The following is a 16,169-nucleotide window of genomic DNA, read 5'->3' on the forward strand; positions in this document are numbered from 1 at the left end:
CTGGGGTTGAAGAGCGAGATGGATCTGAGGAGTCCAAACCGTCTACTGCGGAGGAAGAATAACTTGGAGCAGAAACATTTGGATTAGAAATAGTGTGACAGTTGGGCTTAGTATCTGTGACCATGGGGTTACATTTTTGCCGGAGGGTTAGGCAAAGGGCACTGCCATTTTGTCAAGTGTTGGGGAGGAAGGGTCTTGATTTAGGATGGCATACCCCTGGGCTGGCATTCTGGAGGCATGGCCCAGGGGGAAGGTGGGATGATTAAAAGTGGGGGCGTGACCTGCAGTTCTGGGGGTGGAGTCTGGAGGTTCATTCAGGGTGGAAGAGAAGGTTGTGGTAGCAGGAAGTGGAGGAGCCAAGATGGAGGGAGGACAGTCAGGCTCAGGGGCATCTGGAAAATTTTTAATGATCCACTTCACAATTGATTTTTATTTGTTCTTTGAAGATATTTGGTCATGATCAGTGAGAATTAACTTGGAGCATCCATATACACACCTTTCTACTTTGGAGATCCGGCTGCCCATTTTTCTCTTTCTCCACCTTAGGTGGAGCAGCCACTGGAACACCCCAAATCAATAATGGGATGTGGGTGCATATTGTAAAAATGCAGTAGCAAAATGGGCAATAATTGTCCTGCGTTTCCCTAAACCCACATGCAATCCTACGCAGGTGAAACTGTCGTTGTCCCTGGGGATCCTGGCCAAGATCCCTCAAAACAATGATGAATCTGCCAGCCTGACACAATCCAAAATCCCGGGGAGCACTGGCCTATCCTTCAGCTAACCACTCTGACGTGACTAAATGTCATGGTCTCTGTTCGGGCGGCAAAGGTCGCAATGAGGGTGGCCGTAACAAACCTTTCTGGTTCACCAACTTCAGGGCAAGGGTGGTGAAAATGAAAAGAAGCAGATGCTGGGGATGATGAAACAGGAAAGCCTTATAAATATGATTGCCTGGCAAAAGATTTTGAGAATATGGAAACTATACGTGAGATTGAAATGAAAGCAAGCTTTGAGACACTAGGCCTTAGTTACTGGACAACTGGCATACAATGTTATGGCCGGCTGAAGGTAATCTTCTTTTGAGGAAACAATACCCTCTGCTTGCAGACAAGCCCAAGGGTCAGAGCAGACCCTACTAGCTTGGCAGAAGGAGTCCAAAGTGTAGTTTTTAGGGTTTAAAATGTAGCACAGTATGGTAATGTAATGATCCTTATAGGCTGCATGTAAATGGTATAAGATTTGTATCTTGTACTATATTGGTTAGTGAAAATTAGAATATGCAGCACAGAAGAAGATTTATTGTATTGTAACAGGAACGCCCCTCCTCTTTCTGGCATCCATTTTGGGCGCCTCTTTTGAGCTCCTCTTTTGGGCCTGCTCTGCGCTGTGGCTGGCAGCTCCAAACAAGGCCCCTGCACCCACACCCTTTGCAATAAACCACAAGTTCCGAGACCTGGCTTCAGACATCTCTTGTCTCTGTCCCTCCCAACCATCCTAGTCCCCAATGATCCTACAAGCAGGATCAATGGAGTTGTCAAAAAAAAACTTTAATAGCAGGGTGAAAAACAATAAACATGGAGAAGTCCAGCACAGTACAAGGGGTGGCATTCAAAGACCTGAGGTAAAGGCGAAGAAACAATATATAAACTTGAGGGTAGAACACTCTAGAACAATAACCATATGGGGGAAACAAGTAACTAATAGGGGAGGAGAACTTGGACAACTTAGCATAACAACGCTAAAGACTTATGGGGGAACTCTCAAACTCACCCTAAGTTAAACAAATGATTCCCAGGGCTTAAAACTCACGCCCAATACTTCTGGGGTAAAATCAGGCTGACTCTGAGTTACAGCTGGGCTAACTCCCACACCGCTGCTTTACTCTGGTGCCTTGGGACCATGCAGACCAACAGAGCCACAAAGATGTCCTGGCTTCCACAAGGCTCTACAGTGTCACAATGGTCCCTTGGATCCACAGTGCTCTGCAGTGTCACAATGGCCCCTTCATTTCACAAGGCTCCCAAATGTCACATTGGTCTCCATAGGAAGGAAACCACAGAGCCCCCATGTTTCAGGAGCTGATGAACGGCAACCACTAGAGGCCAAGGCAAGACCTGTCTGTCCTGGCAGGTTTGCTTGGAGCAACTCTTGGATATTTGAAATTATGAATGTGGAGTCCTGATTTAAAACATTTGTACCTGGAGAAGAGGGATAGGGGTTTCTTCATAAAAAGAAAAGCAGAGAGCCCTTTCCAGTGTTTGGAAAACAGGTAAGTGCTGCCCCTCAGGAGTCAAAGACCAGCCAGACTTGTCTGTCCTGGCAACTTGTCTTGCAGGAATACTTGTACACACAGAAATTTGGAGGTGGAATCCAAATTTTGACCATGGATACCTGGAAAAAATGGACAGTTCTTTTCCATGAAAAGAAGAGCCCAGAGCCCCAGTGTTTCAGGGGCAGATGGGAGTGGCCTTCAACATTTCAAGGTCAGCCAAACCTGTCAGGTGACCCCAGGGAAACCAAGGCAGCCACACCTATTTCATATTCCCTTGGTTCCACAGGCCCCTGCAGTGTCACAATGGTTTCTTGCTTCCATGATGCCCTAAGGTGTCATAATGGCCCCTTGCTTAGTCAAGTCCTTAAGGATCTTAATGGTCTCCATAGATCCACAAGGCCCCACAGTGTCCTAATCGCCTTTGGGTTCCATGAAGCCTTGCTGTGTCACCATTGCCCCTTGGTTCCATTGTGGCTCAGTAGTACAAGAATGATTTCCCTTAATCCACAACTTCCCATAGTGTGAGAATAGCCTCATGGAAGCATGGGACCCTGCAGGGTCACAATGTTCCTTTGGTTCCATGGGGCCCCACAGTGTCACAATGGTCTCCATGATTCCATGGGGCCTTGCAATGTCACAATACTCTCCATGGATCCACAGCGCCCCGCAGGATCACAAGAGCCCTTTGGCTCCATGAGGCCCTGAAATGCAGCATTGGCCTCTTGGTTCCACAAAGCCCTGCTGCTTCACACTGGGCCCTTGGGACCATGTAGCCCAAGAGAGACACAAAGATGTCCTTGGTTCCACGAGGCCCCACAGTGTCACAGTGGTCCCTTGGCTCCATGGTGCTCCGCAGTGTCACAATGATTCCCGTGGTTCCACAAGTTCCTACAGTGTAACAATGCCCTTTTGCTCAAAAATACCCTGCAGTGTCAAAGTGGTCTCCATAGGAAGGAAAGAACCGAGCCCCGGGTCATATGACAGGCAGTCCCGAGAGGCTGAGGCTAGCCACAATTGATTGTATTGGCAAATTTTGTTTGGGAGCAACGCTTGCATAAAGGGAATTTTAGAGGTGGAATCCTAATTTTGGCTGTTGCAGCCTAGACAAGAAAGACTGTTCTTTTTCATAGAAAGGAAAACCCAGAGCCCCAGTGCTTCACAGTCAGATGAGAAGTGGCCCTTGGCGTGTCAAATTCAGGGGGACCGCTCAGACAGTCCTCGGGAGGTCAAAGCAGGCAGACCTGTTCCATGCTCCCTTGATTTCATGGGTCCCCATACTGCCACCCCATACTGTATTCTCCTTGATTGCATGAAGTCTTGCATTGTCACAATGGCTTCTTGGTTTCATGAGCCCCAACAGAGTCACAAAGGTCCATTTCACGCAGACCTGCTGTGAAACAATGGCTCCTTGTTTCTATTTTAAATCAATCACAATCAAACCTCAGTTTGATCATTGATCCTTGCTTCCATAGGGCCCATGATTTGCACAATGGTTTCCTTGATTCCGTGATTCCTGGATTCCACAGTCTCACCATAGTTTCCTTGGATCTCCATTGTCACAACTGACCTATGGTTCCATGAGGTTCTGTAATGTCACCGTGGTCACTGTCAGAGGCTGGATGAGATCGATGTCCCGGGACACCTTGGGATGCTCGGAATGCCCGTGTGGGGCCAGGGCTGTCGCGGGCCTTGGTTTGTGGTGGGACAGAGCCCCGCCCCCAACCCTGGCAGAGCTGTCAATCACACAACAGGAGGAGTGGTAACTTTCACAGACTTGCTTCTGTGGCCACTGGAGCTGACGGGTTAGTTAGCCGCTCTCGGAGTGACCAGTGGAGACTACGAGTCCTGCCACTCCCAGGTTCTCCATGAGAATCCCGAGTAGTGGCTCTGTCTGCGGCGTAGTGATGCAGGTGAGAGCAGGACTGCGAAGAACTGTCGTAAAGGAATGAAGGAGCGGACATGCGTGTGGATGCCATGGCGCTTTATTTGACCCAGGCGAGGCCATCGACGGTGTCAGGAAAAAGCCGTTAGGGAGGCATTTAAAAAGGGGAAGGGGTAATGGAAGGAGACACGAGGGACCAATGAACAAAGCCCAGGGGAGGAGCGAGAGACACAACTAAACCAATAGGAAGGGCCAAGGGGAGGGAAGAGGCTTGGGAGAAAAATCATGTGCTAGGTGAGGGATGATTGACATAAAAGATTCTCGACATAAAGGGGATGGTTACAATGATTGACAGGTAACAGGTGGGAGGAACAAACCATTAGGAGGGAGAACGTGGGGGGACTTGAGGGTCAAACAAAAATCTTAGCTTATAAAAACTAACCAACTTTACCATAAACCCATATAAAACACACACAATGCTACAACTTTCTGCTGATTGGCAGAGCTGCCAATCAATAATACAACAGGCAGAGTTGGTGCTACTCTGACTCTGACTGGGCAAGTGACTGGCAGTCCCACCCCAGGGGCAGGCCCATGAAGGCCCAGGGGGCTAAAAGCCGGAGCACGAGGCCAGCCTGTGGTCTGGATCCTGCCTTCTAATGGGGTTCCTCTTTGGCAATGCTGGAATCCCAGCACTTGGCACCTATGTGGGTGTCTCTCTGTAGATCTTCTGGCTTTCTGTTCTCTATTTCTTCTTCTAATCCTACTTACCTGGAATATTTTTGGCTAACTTGACATCTTAAGGGGAAATGTTTTTAGGTTAAATGGGCTAAGTAAATGACAGTAATGCTTTGATAAGAGTTTTATGTTGAAGTGGATGTTGTATTAAATGCTTAGCCCAAGTTCCTTGATTGTCTCTATTTTGCCAGTAAAATTTTGTGTAATTTTGACCTCTTAGCTCAGTTGGTTAGGGCATGGTGCTGGTATCACTGAGGCTGTGGGTTCAATTCCTGAGTGGGCCATTCACTTAAGAGCTGGACTTGATGATCCTTGTGGATCCCTTGCTATTAAGAGTATTCTTTAGCATCTGTCCGTGTTGAGAATATCTGGTTGGTGTTTCTCCTGTGCACCAAACTCAAGTCAAGGAACCTTTGGTTACCCCCAGCATTTCAGTGTTCTGGGGTGTTCCAGCCCTGCAGGCTCACAATGGTCTCTTGTTTCCATGAGGCCCCACAGTGTCCCACTGGCCCCTTGCTTCCATGGGCCCCAACAGTGCCACAATGATCCCCTTGGTTCCACAACTTCCCACTGTGTCCCACTGGCTCTTTGGTTCCATGAGGATCTGGAGTGTCACACAGGTTTATGACATTTGTCCTTGCTGCCCCTCACATCCCACTGCCCCACAAACAGCCCTGAGCCACCCGTGAGGAACAGGCCCTGCTGTCCCCGGCTGGGCTCAGGGCTTGGCCTTTCTGCTTCCCCCAACCAGCCCAGGCCTTGCTCAGCATTGCAGTTCCCTGCTCAGAGCCTTTGGCTCCCTGCAATCCTGGCCTCAAGGATCTGCTCTCACCAGTCCCTGGGCAGCCTTTGGCACTCCCTGCCCTCAGTGGGGCCCAGTGATGCTCCAAGGGACTTGGACTTTTGCTGCTGATCCCTTGAGCAGCTTCTTCAGCCTCCTCTCAGTGCCTGAGGGTGTTGGACTCAGCCTCAAATCCACCCTGGGGCTCAATAAAATACAAAAAGCCCTTGGTGGCTCTTTGTCTTCCTTCAATGGTCTTGAACTCTCCAGTACTTGAACAGCTGATTGGAGTCAGTTTGGAGTTCTGTTAAGGACGAAGACTTTCAAGTGCACCTCATGACTTTTTTTGTTTACTAAATAAATATTTTTTTATTTTCCATTTCAGAGAAGAGCCGATAGAAGCATTCCCTAGATTATATTGATGCTGAATGTCTCCTTAGGAGGTCTGTGCATGGAAAAGAATGAGCCCCTTGAGGGCGGACCCTGTTTGGACAAGCTGCTCCTCATCCCCCCCCTCACCATGTCTGACATTGGCCCACCTGGCACTGACATCCCTGTGCCCTGCAGCAGAACCTTGTCCCCTGAGCTCTGCAGCTTCATGTCCCAGCCCATTGCACCATGTCCCACCTGCTCTCCTCAGGGCTCTGCCTGCACACAGGGCCAGGAGAAGTTTTCCTGTGGGAAAGGAAAGAATGGAAAAGCCGGAGCAGGTTTCCTGAACAACAAACCCCACTCAGGAACCACCTGATCAGTACAGGCTGCCTGGAATGGTGTCACCTTTCTCCAAAGGACAGTGTGAGCAGAAATGATCTCTGGAAGCAGAATTCTCTGAGTCTCCCAGCTGAATTCTCTATCCCTGTCCTTTCCCTGGACCTGTGTTGTAGATGGAAGCTGCCGGTGCCATCCTCACCTTTAACCTCTCTCTTGAATGCAAACAGACGTTCCCAAGTGTGTTCAGCAGGATTTGCTCAATGTTTCTACACAACATTTGTGTTCCTCATGGAATGAAGGGGCCATTTTGACACTGAAGGGGGTGACGTGGAAGCAAGGAGTCAGTTGGACCGTGGAATCAAGGGGCCATGGTGATACAGCAGCACCATGTGGATCCAGTGGTCCATTGTGAGAATGTGTATCCAAAGAGACCATGGAGACACCCCCAGAACCTCATGGAACCAGGGAGTCCATGGTGACCCAGAGGTGCAGCATGGAGCCAATGGTCCATGGTGACACTGCCCATCCAAGGAAGCCATTTCGACACTGTGGAAGCTCATGGAGCGAGGGAGGCCATTGTGACACTGAAGAACTTCAGGGCACCAAATATCCATGGTGACACAGCAGGGCATCATGGGAGCCAAGGAACCACTGTTGGCTGTAGGGAAACTCATGGAACCAGGGGCCCTTGTGGCACTGCAGAAGCAACAGAGCTGCTGGACCTTGTCCCCTGGCCCTGCACAGCTCCTTGGTAGGCACGGCAGGAGCAGCTCCCTGGGAGCCTCGGGAATGCCCCTCTGGGATCCACGGCACCCACTCTCAGGGGCTGGAATTCCAGTTTACAGCCAGGAAAAGATTTTCCTCCCCTGGGAGGCAAAGCTCTTAAGAAGGAGCCAAAGGCCAAGTGGAGCAAGATCTTACAGTGACATTTCACTGCCAGCCTTCATAACTTCATCCATGGTTGTTGTAGCTCCTGGATTGGGAATTAAATCAGGGCAGGGTCGTTGGTGGGATCTGCCCTTGGTCAAGAGAGTCACTGAAAGAGAAACAGAGCAGGCGAAGAGAGGCAGGAGAGAAAGGAGGACACAAACACAATAAGCTGAGAAGGTGGCACTCTGAAAAACAGACCAGAACTGACTGAAAAGGAATGGGACAGAAATCAATAGTTCTGAAAGTTTCATTTACTATCAAAATAGATCACATGCACCCAGACCTACACATTCTCAATTCCACACCCTCAAATTTGGATCCCACTTCTCCCAATCTCCTTCCAATCCCATTTCACCCTGGAGACTGTGGAATCAAGTAGATTTGGCATGGGACTGAGTTTTTCTTAGGTGAGAGTAAGGCGTATTTACATGGATTGAGCAATTTTGGGGTAAAATTGAGGTGTTTTCAATGGGATTGAATCATTTTGAGGTGACATACCAACCTGTCTTGAATTCTGGAGTGCAAGGATATGGAGAACATTTGCTGAAATCCCCCAAGAATCCACAAATCTTCCAGAATATGTCCCAAACCCATAAATTCCTGGTCAAGTAATTGTTAACTGATGGAACTTTATGTATCTTTGATAAATTTCTTTCTTTTTTGTCCTGTTTCAGGTGGTTTTAAGTGATAAAGAAAAATCAAGAGGAAATTGGGGCCAAAGCAAAAGAACAACCAGCCAGGTGTCCTCCCACCACAGATCACTGAATGTGGGTCACCAGGGCTGTGCCCAACGTGGATCCTCCCATGAGGGATGAAGCTGGAGTGGTGCATGAAGCTCTTCCTGCAATTGGAGCATTTCCCGGGCTTCCCTTACTGGTGCCTCCGTTGGTGTCTGGTCAAGGGAGAGCTGCTGGTGAAGCTCTTCCCATATTGGGGAAACTCGTAGGGCCTCTCCCCAGTGTGGAGGCGCCGGTGGGTGACGAGGGTGGAGTTGTGCTTGAATCCATTCGCGCAGTCGGGGCAGTGGAAGGGCCTCTCATCCGTGTGAGTGCGCTCATGCAGGAGTAGACTGGAGCTGGTCTGAAACCTCTTCCCACACTGGGAACACTTGTAGGGTATTGGAATAAGAATCCCAATATAACCAGTTAGATAGTGCCTGGGCCAGTTCTGACCCTTGCTGCTGGGCCAAAGGCAGCACTGGGGTGTTTTACCCCAGAGATACCTTGGCTGCTGGAGAGTGCAGCAGGGCACAGACGCAAGTCCAGGCTTGTCAGGACTCCGTTTACCTCAGGGGAGAGAGCTTCTGGCGATGGTGAAGAGAAGGAAGGAGTGGATTCTGCTGGAGGGTTATATCCAGATGTTTATTCCACGGGTACAGAGGTCTGAGCCGGGGCAATTCCTCCAACAGAATGGAGGCCGCATGGTCTCATTAACCTTTTAAGCTCAGGGCAGGGGAAGGGGAGGGAACAGGTGAGCCACCAACCAGGTGAAGGGGCAGGGTCTCAAGGGACTAGGGACACCTATACGGGCCAATGTCCCCCAGGCCTGAGGGACCAATCACACGACGCCTTGCTGGTATGTTAGCCTAATTGACAGGGCACACTCAGCGAGGGGCGAGGGGGAAGGGAGAAGGTAAAACAGGACATTGCAACACACCACAACAGTAGGGCCTCTCTCCAGTGTGGATGTGCTGGTGGATGATGAGGCGGGAGCTGCGCTTGAAGCCCTTCCCACAGTCGGGGCAGTGGAAGGGCCTCACATCTGTGTGAATTCGGTGGTGGCGGAGGAGGTGAGAGCTGCTCTGAAACCTCTTCTGGCACTCGGGACACTCGTAGGGCTTCTCTCCCGTGTGGATGCGTTGGTGGGTCACAAGGGTGGGTCTGTAGCTGAAGCCCTTCCCACACTCCCCACACTCGTATGGCCATTCCCCTGTGTGAATCATCTGGTGGCTGATCAGGATGCTGCTCCGCTGAAGCTCTTCCCACACTCCAAGCACTTGTGGGACTTCTCCCCATCATGAAGCTGCTCCTGGGCCATCAGCTCTGAGCTCTGGCTGAAGCTCTGTCCACCTTCCTTGTACAGGGTAGGTCGTTCTTCCTCAGAGCACCCTGGGCTGGGGTGAAGCACCCTTCTCATGTGGGATGTCTGAGGTTTTTCTTCCCTGTTGGATTCCTGTGCACTAGAGTCGTTCAAAATGGCCTCTTTCACAAGGTTTTTCCATGGAGATTTTTCCTCCCTGGTCTCCATCCTCAGTTCCTTCCCTGGGGGAGGAAGGACAAGGAGAAGATGGGATTTGCCTCCATGCCAGAGGGAAGGGGAAGGAGATCCCTCCAGTGCATCTCCAGCCAGATGGGGTTGGCACCGGGGTTGTCCTGCAGCCAGGGGCTGTGCTGGGCTGAGAGCTGGAGCAGGAGAGAGGGGGAAAAGGGCACTGATTTCCTTCTCACCTGCCTGGGTATCCCAGGGCTCTTTCCTCTTCCTCACAGCCTCCTCCTTCATTGAGTCAAGGTTTGGAAATAGGAAATCCTTTTTAGGGAAGAAAACAAGTGGTGCGCACGTTGTCTTTTATACTGGTTTTAAGGCAAACCTGGGGAGGGTCTAAACCAGATTTTCAATTTAATAAGAAAATTTAGATCAAGGCAATGATACAGAAACACTGCCTTAAACTGAGAGAGTCAGGATATAACCTGACACCCTGTTGGTCAGGGTGGTGGCAGCAGTCACATTTAATGGTGGCTGCAGTCCTGTTGGAGTAATGAATGTGATTCTGTCAGAGCAGTGATCCTGCAGAAGGGTCTGATCTTCCCCTGAAGGTCCAGTGGTGGTTATGGAGCTCTTGTCCTCTGGGAATCCAGTAGGCAAGGTACTCCTGGTGTTGAAAGCCTCAGCTTAAATCCAGGTAGGAATGCTTGGATCCTCCACATGGGCAGAGCATCCCACAATGGGATGATGGAATTTTATCAGTCCTGCAGTGACACTTAATGGCCCATTAACAGAAGATATCTCCCCTGGAGGCCGTTATCAGGGCTGAATCATGGAAGAGATAAAGAACATTGCCCCACCTGTTTATAGCAGTTGATGAAGATGGGTATTGAAAACATGCATTTGGTTACATCTTGCATTACAACCTGAAACAGTGGGGTAATCCCTGCTCAGGGGGTGAACACCACCCCCCTTACCCAAACTGGCTCAGGTGTAAAACCCCCACCCCAGGAAGGCTGCACACACAGGGGACAATGTCACACTTGGCCCTGCCCCAGGGAGGTCTCTGTCCCTGTCACTCCCTTGCTCTCCTCCTTTTCTCTTTCTTTCCAACACTCTCTCTACCTCACATTTATTGTTCAATAAAATCCACGATGGATTTCGTCTTGTTAGCACATTAATTGGTGCAGAGGCATCTCTCTAACAATCTTCTTAACCAGATTGCAACATTATTTTGGCACAGTGTGTTTAGGCGCTGTTCTCTGTGTGCCTTTGACAACATCATGGTTCCCTCCTCTGAGGAGGTTGTGGTTCTCTCTTGAAACTTGGACGCAGCTTCCTCTGAGCGACCTACGAGAGAACTAATGAGAAAAATGGCTGTTGTGGGTGGCCAGTAGAAAGGAAATATTTTGTTGTCCTTGCTGGAAAAGTTTGTTAAAATCACTGGAGGAAAGGGAGCAAATGATACCAGCAAGACTGACAAGGTTCATTCACCCCATGGTGAGGAACACAAGGGGCTGCTGAAAGTCCTACAAGAAGCCCAGCTCCAGTAGCTAAATTCCCAATTAACTACTGAATTCCCAGGCTTAAGTTCCTTGGAAAATGTGAGAATCATTATTCTCTTCATCTCTGTCACCTTTGTGACAGCTCCACAGAGCTTCCCCTTCCTTTTAATAATATCTGTATTGGGCTGAATTTGCACTTTTCTTTTATTGGAACCTGCCAGCAACTGAGCTGGAGCTGTGCAGGAACCAATGAAACTTGGAATTGACGTAGAATTGCTTTATTGTCAGCTGGTGCTATGGGGGCCGTGGGGCAGAAAGGTGGGAAAGGGGGGGTCCGGGGTGGGAGCAGAGGAAATGCTGGGGCCGGGTGCTGAGCACAGGGCTGAGCACACAGAGATGGTTTTGTTATTGCTGAGCTCGCACTGAGCCAAGGCCTGTCCTGCCCCTTGTCCAGCCATGCTGGGGCGGGGCTGAGGGTGTGGGGGAGGTTGCGAGGGGACAGAGCCCGGACAGGTGACCCCAGATGACCCCAGGGATACCCCAGACCAGAGCACATCATGATCAGTGTATGAAATGGGGGGAACAAGGAGGAAGGGGGGAATTTTGGAGTGAGCGCTTTTGTCTCCCCAGGTAACACTTAGGCAGGATGAGGCCCTGTTTCACTGGTGGGCAGGGCCAGCACCAAAGACACAGACACCAACTTAAATTAAGGAACCGGCTAATTTAGATAATGCAAGTTTTCAAAAATTTACAAAAATATTAGATAGGCAAAGCAAATAATCATTAGTAAATAATTCCAAAAGAGAAGATGTTGAAATGATTATCACACAACTTTGCATTTCTGGCTGCAGGCTCTGGAGATTCTATCTCTGCCTTCAGTCAGGGTTGCATTCCCTAACAAGTCCTGGTACCAAATCCTGCCTTCCAAGGCTGGAACAGTGTCTCAGGTTTAGCTGAGTGTGTGTTCAATTACCATCTGTTAAAGGTGGGGCAATTATCATTTGTTAATTGAGCAGTTTACTTTATCTCTTACACAAGGAATCCTCCCTCCAGGGAGATATCCTCTGGTAATGGGCCATTGAGTGTCACTGATAAGAATTACATCACATCCCATTGTGAGAAACTCCACCCAGAGGGAGGAGCCAAACATTCCTACCTGGATATAATCTGAGGATATGAACAACACAGTCAGCCTTCTCCCACAGGATACCCAGAAGAGCAGCTTTCAGCTCCACTGGATCCCAAAGGAAGACCAGGCTGATCTACACCACCACTGGACCTTCAGAGGAAAACTCCATCCTGCTGCAGGATCGCTGCTCTAACAAAACCACCTCTGTCACTCCAGGAGCACTGCAGCCACCCTTTAACAGGAGTGCTACCAACACTCTGACCCACAGGGTTTCAGGTTGTATTCTGACACTGCAAGTAGATTTTTAATACTATTTCACTTGTATTTTTAATTTTCCTACCGAAGAATTGTTATTCCTCCTCCCACAGATTTCGCTTGACAGCCCCTTACTTTGAAAATTATAATTCCAAGGGAAGGGATTAACATTTTCCATTTCAAGGATGTCTCCCGCCTTCCTTAGCAGACACCTGTCTTTTCAAGCTGACACAATGCCCCAGGACACTCAGGCAAATGAGGAGGAAGTCAGTGCCCCTTTCCCCCTCTCTCCTGCTCCAGCTCCCAGCCCAGCACGGCCCCCAGCTGCAGGACAGCCCCGGTGCCAACCCCGTCTTGCTGGGGATGCACTGGAGGGATCTCCTTCCCCTTCCCTCTGGCATGGAGGCAAATCTCATCCTCTCCTTGTCCTTCCTCCCCCAGGGAAGGAACTGAGGATGAAGACCAGAGAGGATAAAACCCCATGGCAGAACCTCATGGAAGCAGCTGTTTTGAGAGGCTCCATGGCACAAGAATCGAATGGAGAGGAAAATTCCCAGAGATTCCACAGGAGGAGGGGCTCCAACCCCAGCCCAGGGTGCTCCGAGGAAAGATCCACCCTGGGCCAGGAAGGTGGACAGAGCTCCTGCCAGAGGTCAGAGCTGATGGCCCAGGAGCAGCTTCATGATGGGGAGAAGTCCCACAAGTGCTTGGAGTGAGGGAAGAGCTTCAGGCAGAGCAGCCACCAGATGATCCACACCAGGGAATGGGCCTACGAGTGTGGGGAATGTGGGATGGGCTGCAGCTACAGATCCACCCTTGTGACCCACCAACGCATTCACACAGGGAAGAGGCCCTATGAGTGTCCCCAGTGTCAGAAGAGGTTTCGGATCAGCTCCGATCTCCTCAGGCACCAGCGGATTCACATGGATGAGAGGCCCTTCTGCTACCCTGACTGTGGGAAGGGCTTCAAGCGCATCTCCCACCTCATCATCCACCAGCGCATCCACACTGGGGAGAGGCCCTACGAGTGTCCCCTGTGTGGGAAGAGGTTTCAGACCAGCTCAAATCTCCGTCTGCATGAGTGGAGTCACACTGAGGAGAGGCCGTTCCACTGCCCTGACTGTGGGAAGGGCTTCAAGCACAACTTCACCCTCATCAGGCGCCGGCTCATCCACACTGGGGAGAGGCCCTACGAGTGTTCCCAGTGTGGGAAGAGCTTCACCCAGAACTCTGACTTGACCATGTACAAGCAGAGGCACCAGTAAGGGAAGCCCTGCGAGAGCCCTGACTCCAGAAGGACTTCATGCCCAGCTCCAGTTTCATCTGCCATTGGAGGACCCATTTTGGGAAGAGCCCTGGTGATCCATTTTCCCTGTGATCCATTCTGGGAAGACAGCTGTCCCTTTTCCTGCCCCTGCCAATGATCTGATGTGGGATTGAAGAACATGAGGATCTGGCCACGGCCCTGTCATTACATTCAGTCTCACCTCAGAACATTGCCAGGGTCAGGAAAGGGACCCTCTCTCTCCCTGAGGAGAAGGGTGTCCTTTCCAGGCAGGGGGAAATTGTGGCCAGGAAGAGCCAGGCAGTTGTGTTGTAGTTTTCCCTTTTTCTTATCTCTTATCAGTATTGTTTCTGCTTCTGTTACTTCCTTATCTTGTTGCTGTTCCCAATAAATTATTCTTATCCCAGCCCGGGATCTTTGCCTTTTGTGCTTTCCATGGGAGGCAGGAGGGCAGCGCGGTTTTAGCAGGAGCAGGAAATTGGGGTATCCCATTCCTGAACCCCGGCCCATGGAAACCAAGCATCCCAGCTGGTCCCAGCCCTGGTGGCCATGGCAACAGCCTTGGGAGCGGGTCCCTGGCTGGGGCTGTGGGAACCTCTTCCCTCTGGTGCCCAGGGACAGGAGTGGAGGGAACAGCTGCAGCTGAGTTGGGGCAGGCTCAGGTTGGATGTCAGGAAAAGGTTTTTTCCCAGAGGCTGCTGGGACCTTGCCCAGGCTCCCCAGGGAAGGGTCCCAGCTCCAGGGCTCTCTGCTGCAGCAGCGTTTGGCCAGCGCTGCCAGGCCCAGGCTGGCATTGTTGGGGTGTCCTGTGCAGGGCCAGCAGTTGGACTGGAGGATCCTGATGGGTCCATCCCAGCTCAGCCAGTTCTGTGGTTCTGGGATCCCATGAGCCTGGGGATCGGGCAAATGGTTACCATGGCAACGGGCTCTGGCTGCAGGCCTGAGCTGGTGTCCATGGCAACCACCCCTGGCATGGGGTCTCCATGGAGCTGCCAAGGGACTGACCATAGCAACATGGGGCTGGTGACGGTTGCCATGGAAACTGAGTATAGCAATAAGGTCCTGGTGATGGTTGCCTGCTAAGGGTCAGATTTGTCACAGGCCCTCAGAGGGGTTCCATGGGGACTTTCCAAGAGTCTCCAGGCTGTTCAAGAGCTGGAATGTCACAGGTAGACACAGGGGCTCCATGGAGGCCTCCCAGGGCTTTCTGAGGATGGTAAAGTCCCCTGTGGTCAGAGGCAGTCACAGCCATTCCATGGTGACATCCCAGGGGACCTTGGGCTGCAAAGGCACCGATCTGTCACAGACACTCACGGGGGCTCCACGGTGACATCCCAGGAATCCCCAGGCTGCCAAAGAGCCGGGATGTCCCAGACACTCACAGGGGTTCCTGTCATGGGCACAGTGAGACCTTCAGGCAAAATTTATTAGAGAAGCTCCTGTTGGGTCACAGGGTGCAGGAAGGATTCCCAATAACCTCCATAGATCCCCAAATGTCACCGTTGAATCAGAGATGACACAGACTCAGATCAGACATCTAAGGGCTAAAAGCCACCTGTTTTTCAGTCCTCTTCTTTTACACCTTGCTTTGCTACAGGTGGACCTCATTGGTCATTTAATCAACAGATTTCACGTGATTGGCCAATTAAAGCAACACCCTTCAGTAAACAACTTTATGGAAAAACCAACTTATTATAAATATTGTCAGGGTACCAGTTATTGATGTTTGTTTTACCTTGGGCCATTCTGGGGGCTGCCTGGATGGGGGAAACCTTCCTGGAGCAGTTCAGTGCCAGATAAAAGGAGATGCAGAGGACCTTTTTGGTCTTCAGCTTCTAGTTTATTTTTATATTATCTCAAGTTTTGCATTGCTGTCCACATCAGGCTCAGCATGCTAGAAAAACACCTCAAAATGGCCCCAAAATATTTGGTTTCAAGGTCTTTAAAAGTTACCAATTAACTCTTAAAACATATATTATCTCTCCTTATCGACCAATAACTCATCCCTTGACTGTCCACATAATCTCTGCACTGTGCTTTTCTTGACCAATCACCCTGTGCCACCAGCACTGCAGAAAATGGAGTAGATGAAGAAGATGAAAGGGACTACACCCAAATTCCTCCATTTTGCTTCCTATCTAGATGACCCTTAAAAATCCCAAAACATAAATTTCTCACCCAAGGGACATGGTATACAACCTTTTAATTTATTTCACACTTTGGTAAATTCTAATCTGTCTCAAAGTCCTGGAAGTCCTCTCCATGAGGGAAGGTTAAAGGCAGTGTTTCTCTGGGGGTCAGGACCCCTCAGAGCAGACAGAAAAATATTCTCTGTGCCCTGGATTCCCACACATTTAACCTAAAAACCTTTAACCCTTAACATGTGAAGTTACCAAAAATGTTCCAGGTGAGTAGGATTAGAAGGAGAAGGAATAGAGAACAACAGAAAGACAGAAGATCCAGAGAAAGACACACA

The sequence above is a fragment of the Zonotrichia albicollis genome, unplaced genomic scaffold (genome assembly GCF_047830755.1).
Source record: "Zonotrichia albicollis isolate bZonAlb1 unplaced genomic scaffold, bZonAlb1.hap1 Scaffold_254, whole genome shotgun sequence".
Taxonomy (NCBI): domain Eukaryota; kingdom Metazoa; phylum Chordata; class Aves; order Passeriformes; family Passerellidae; genus Zonotrichia; species Zonotrichia albicollis.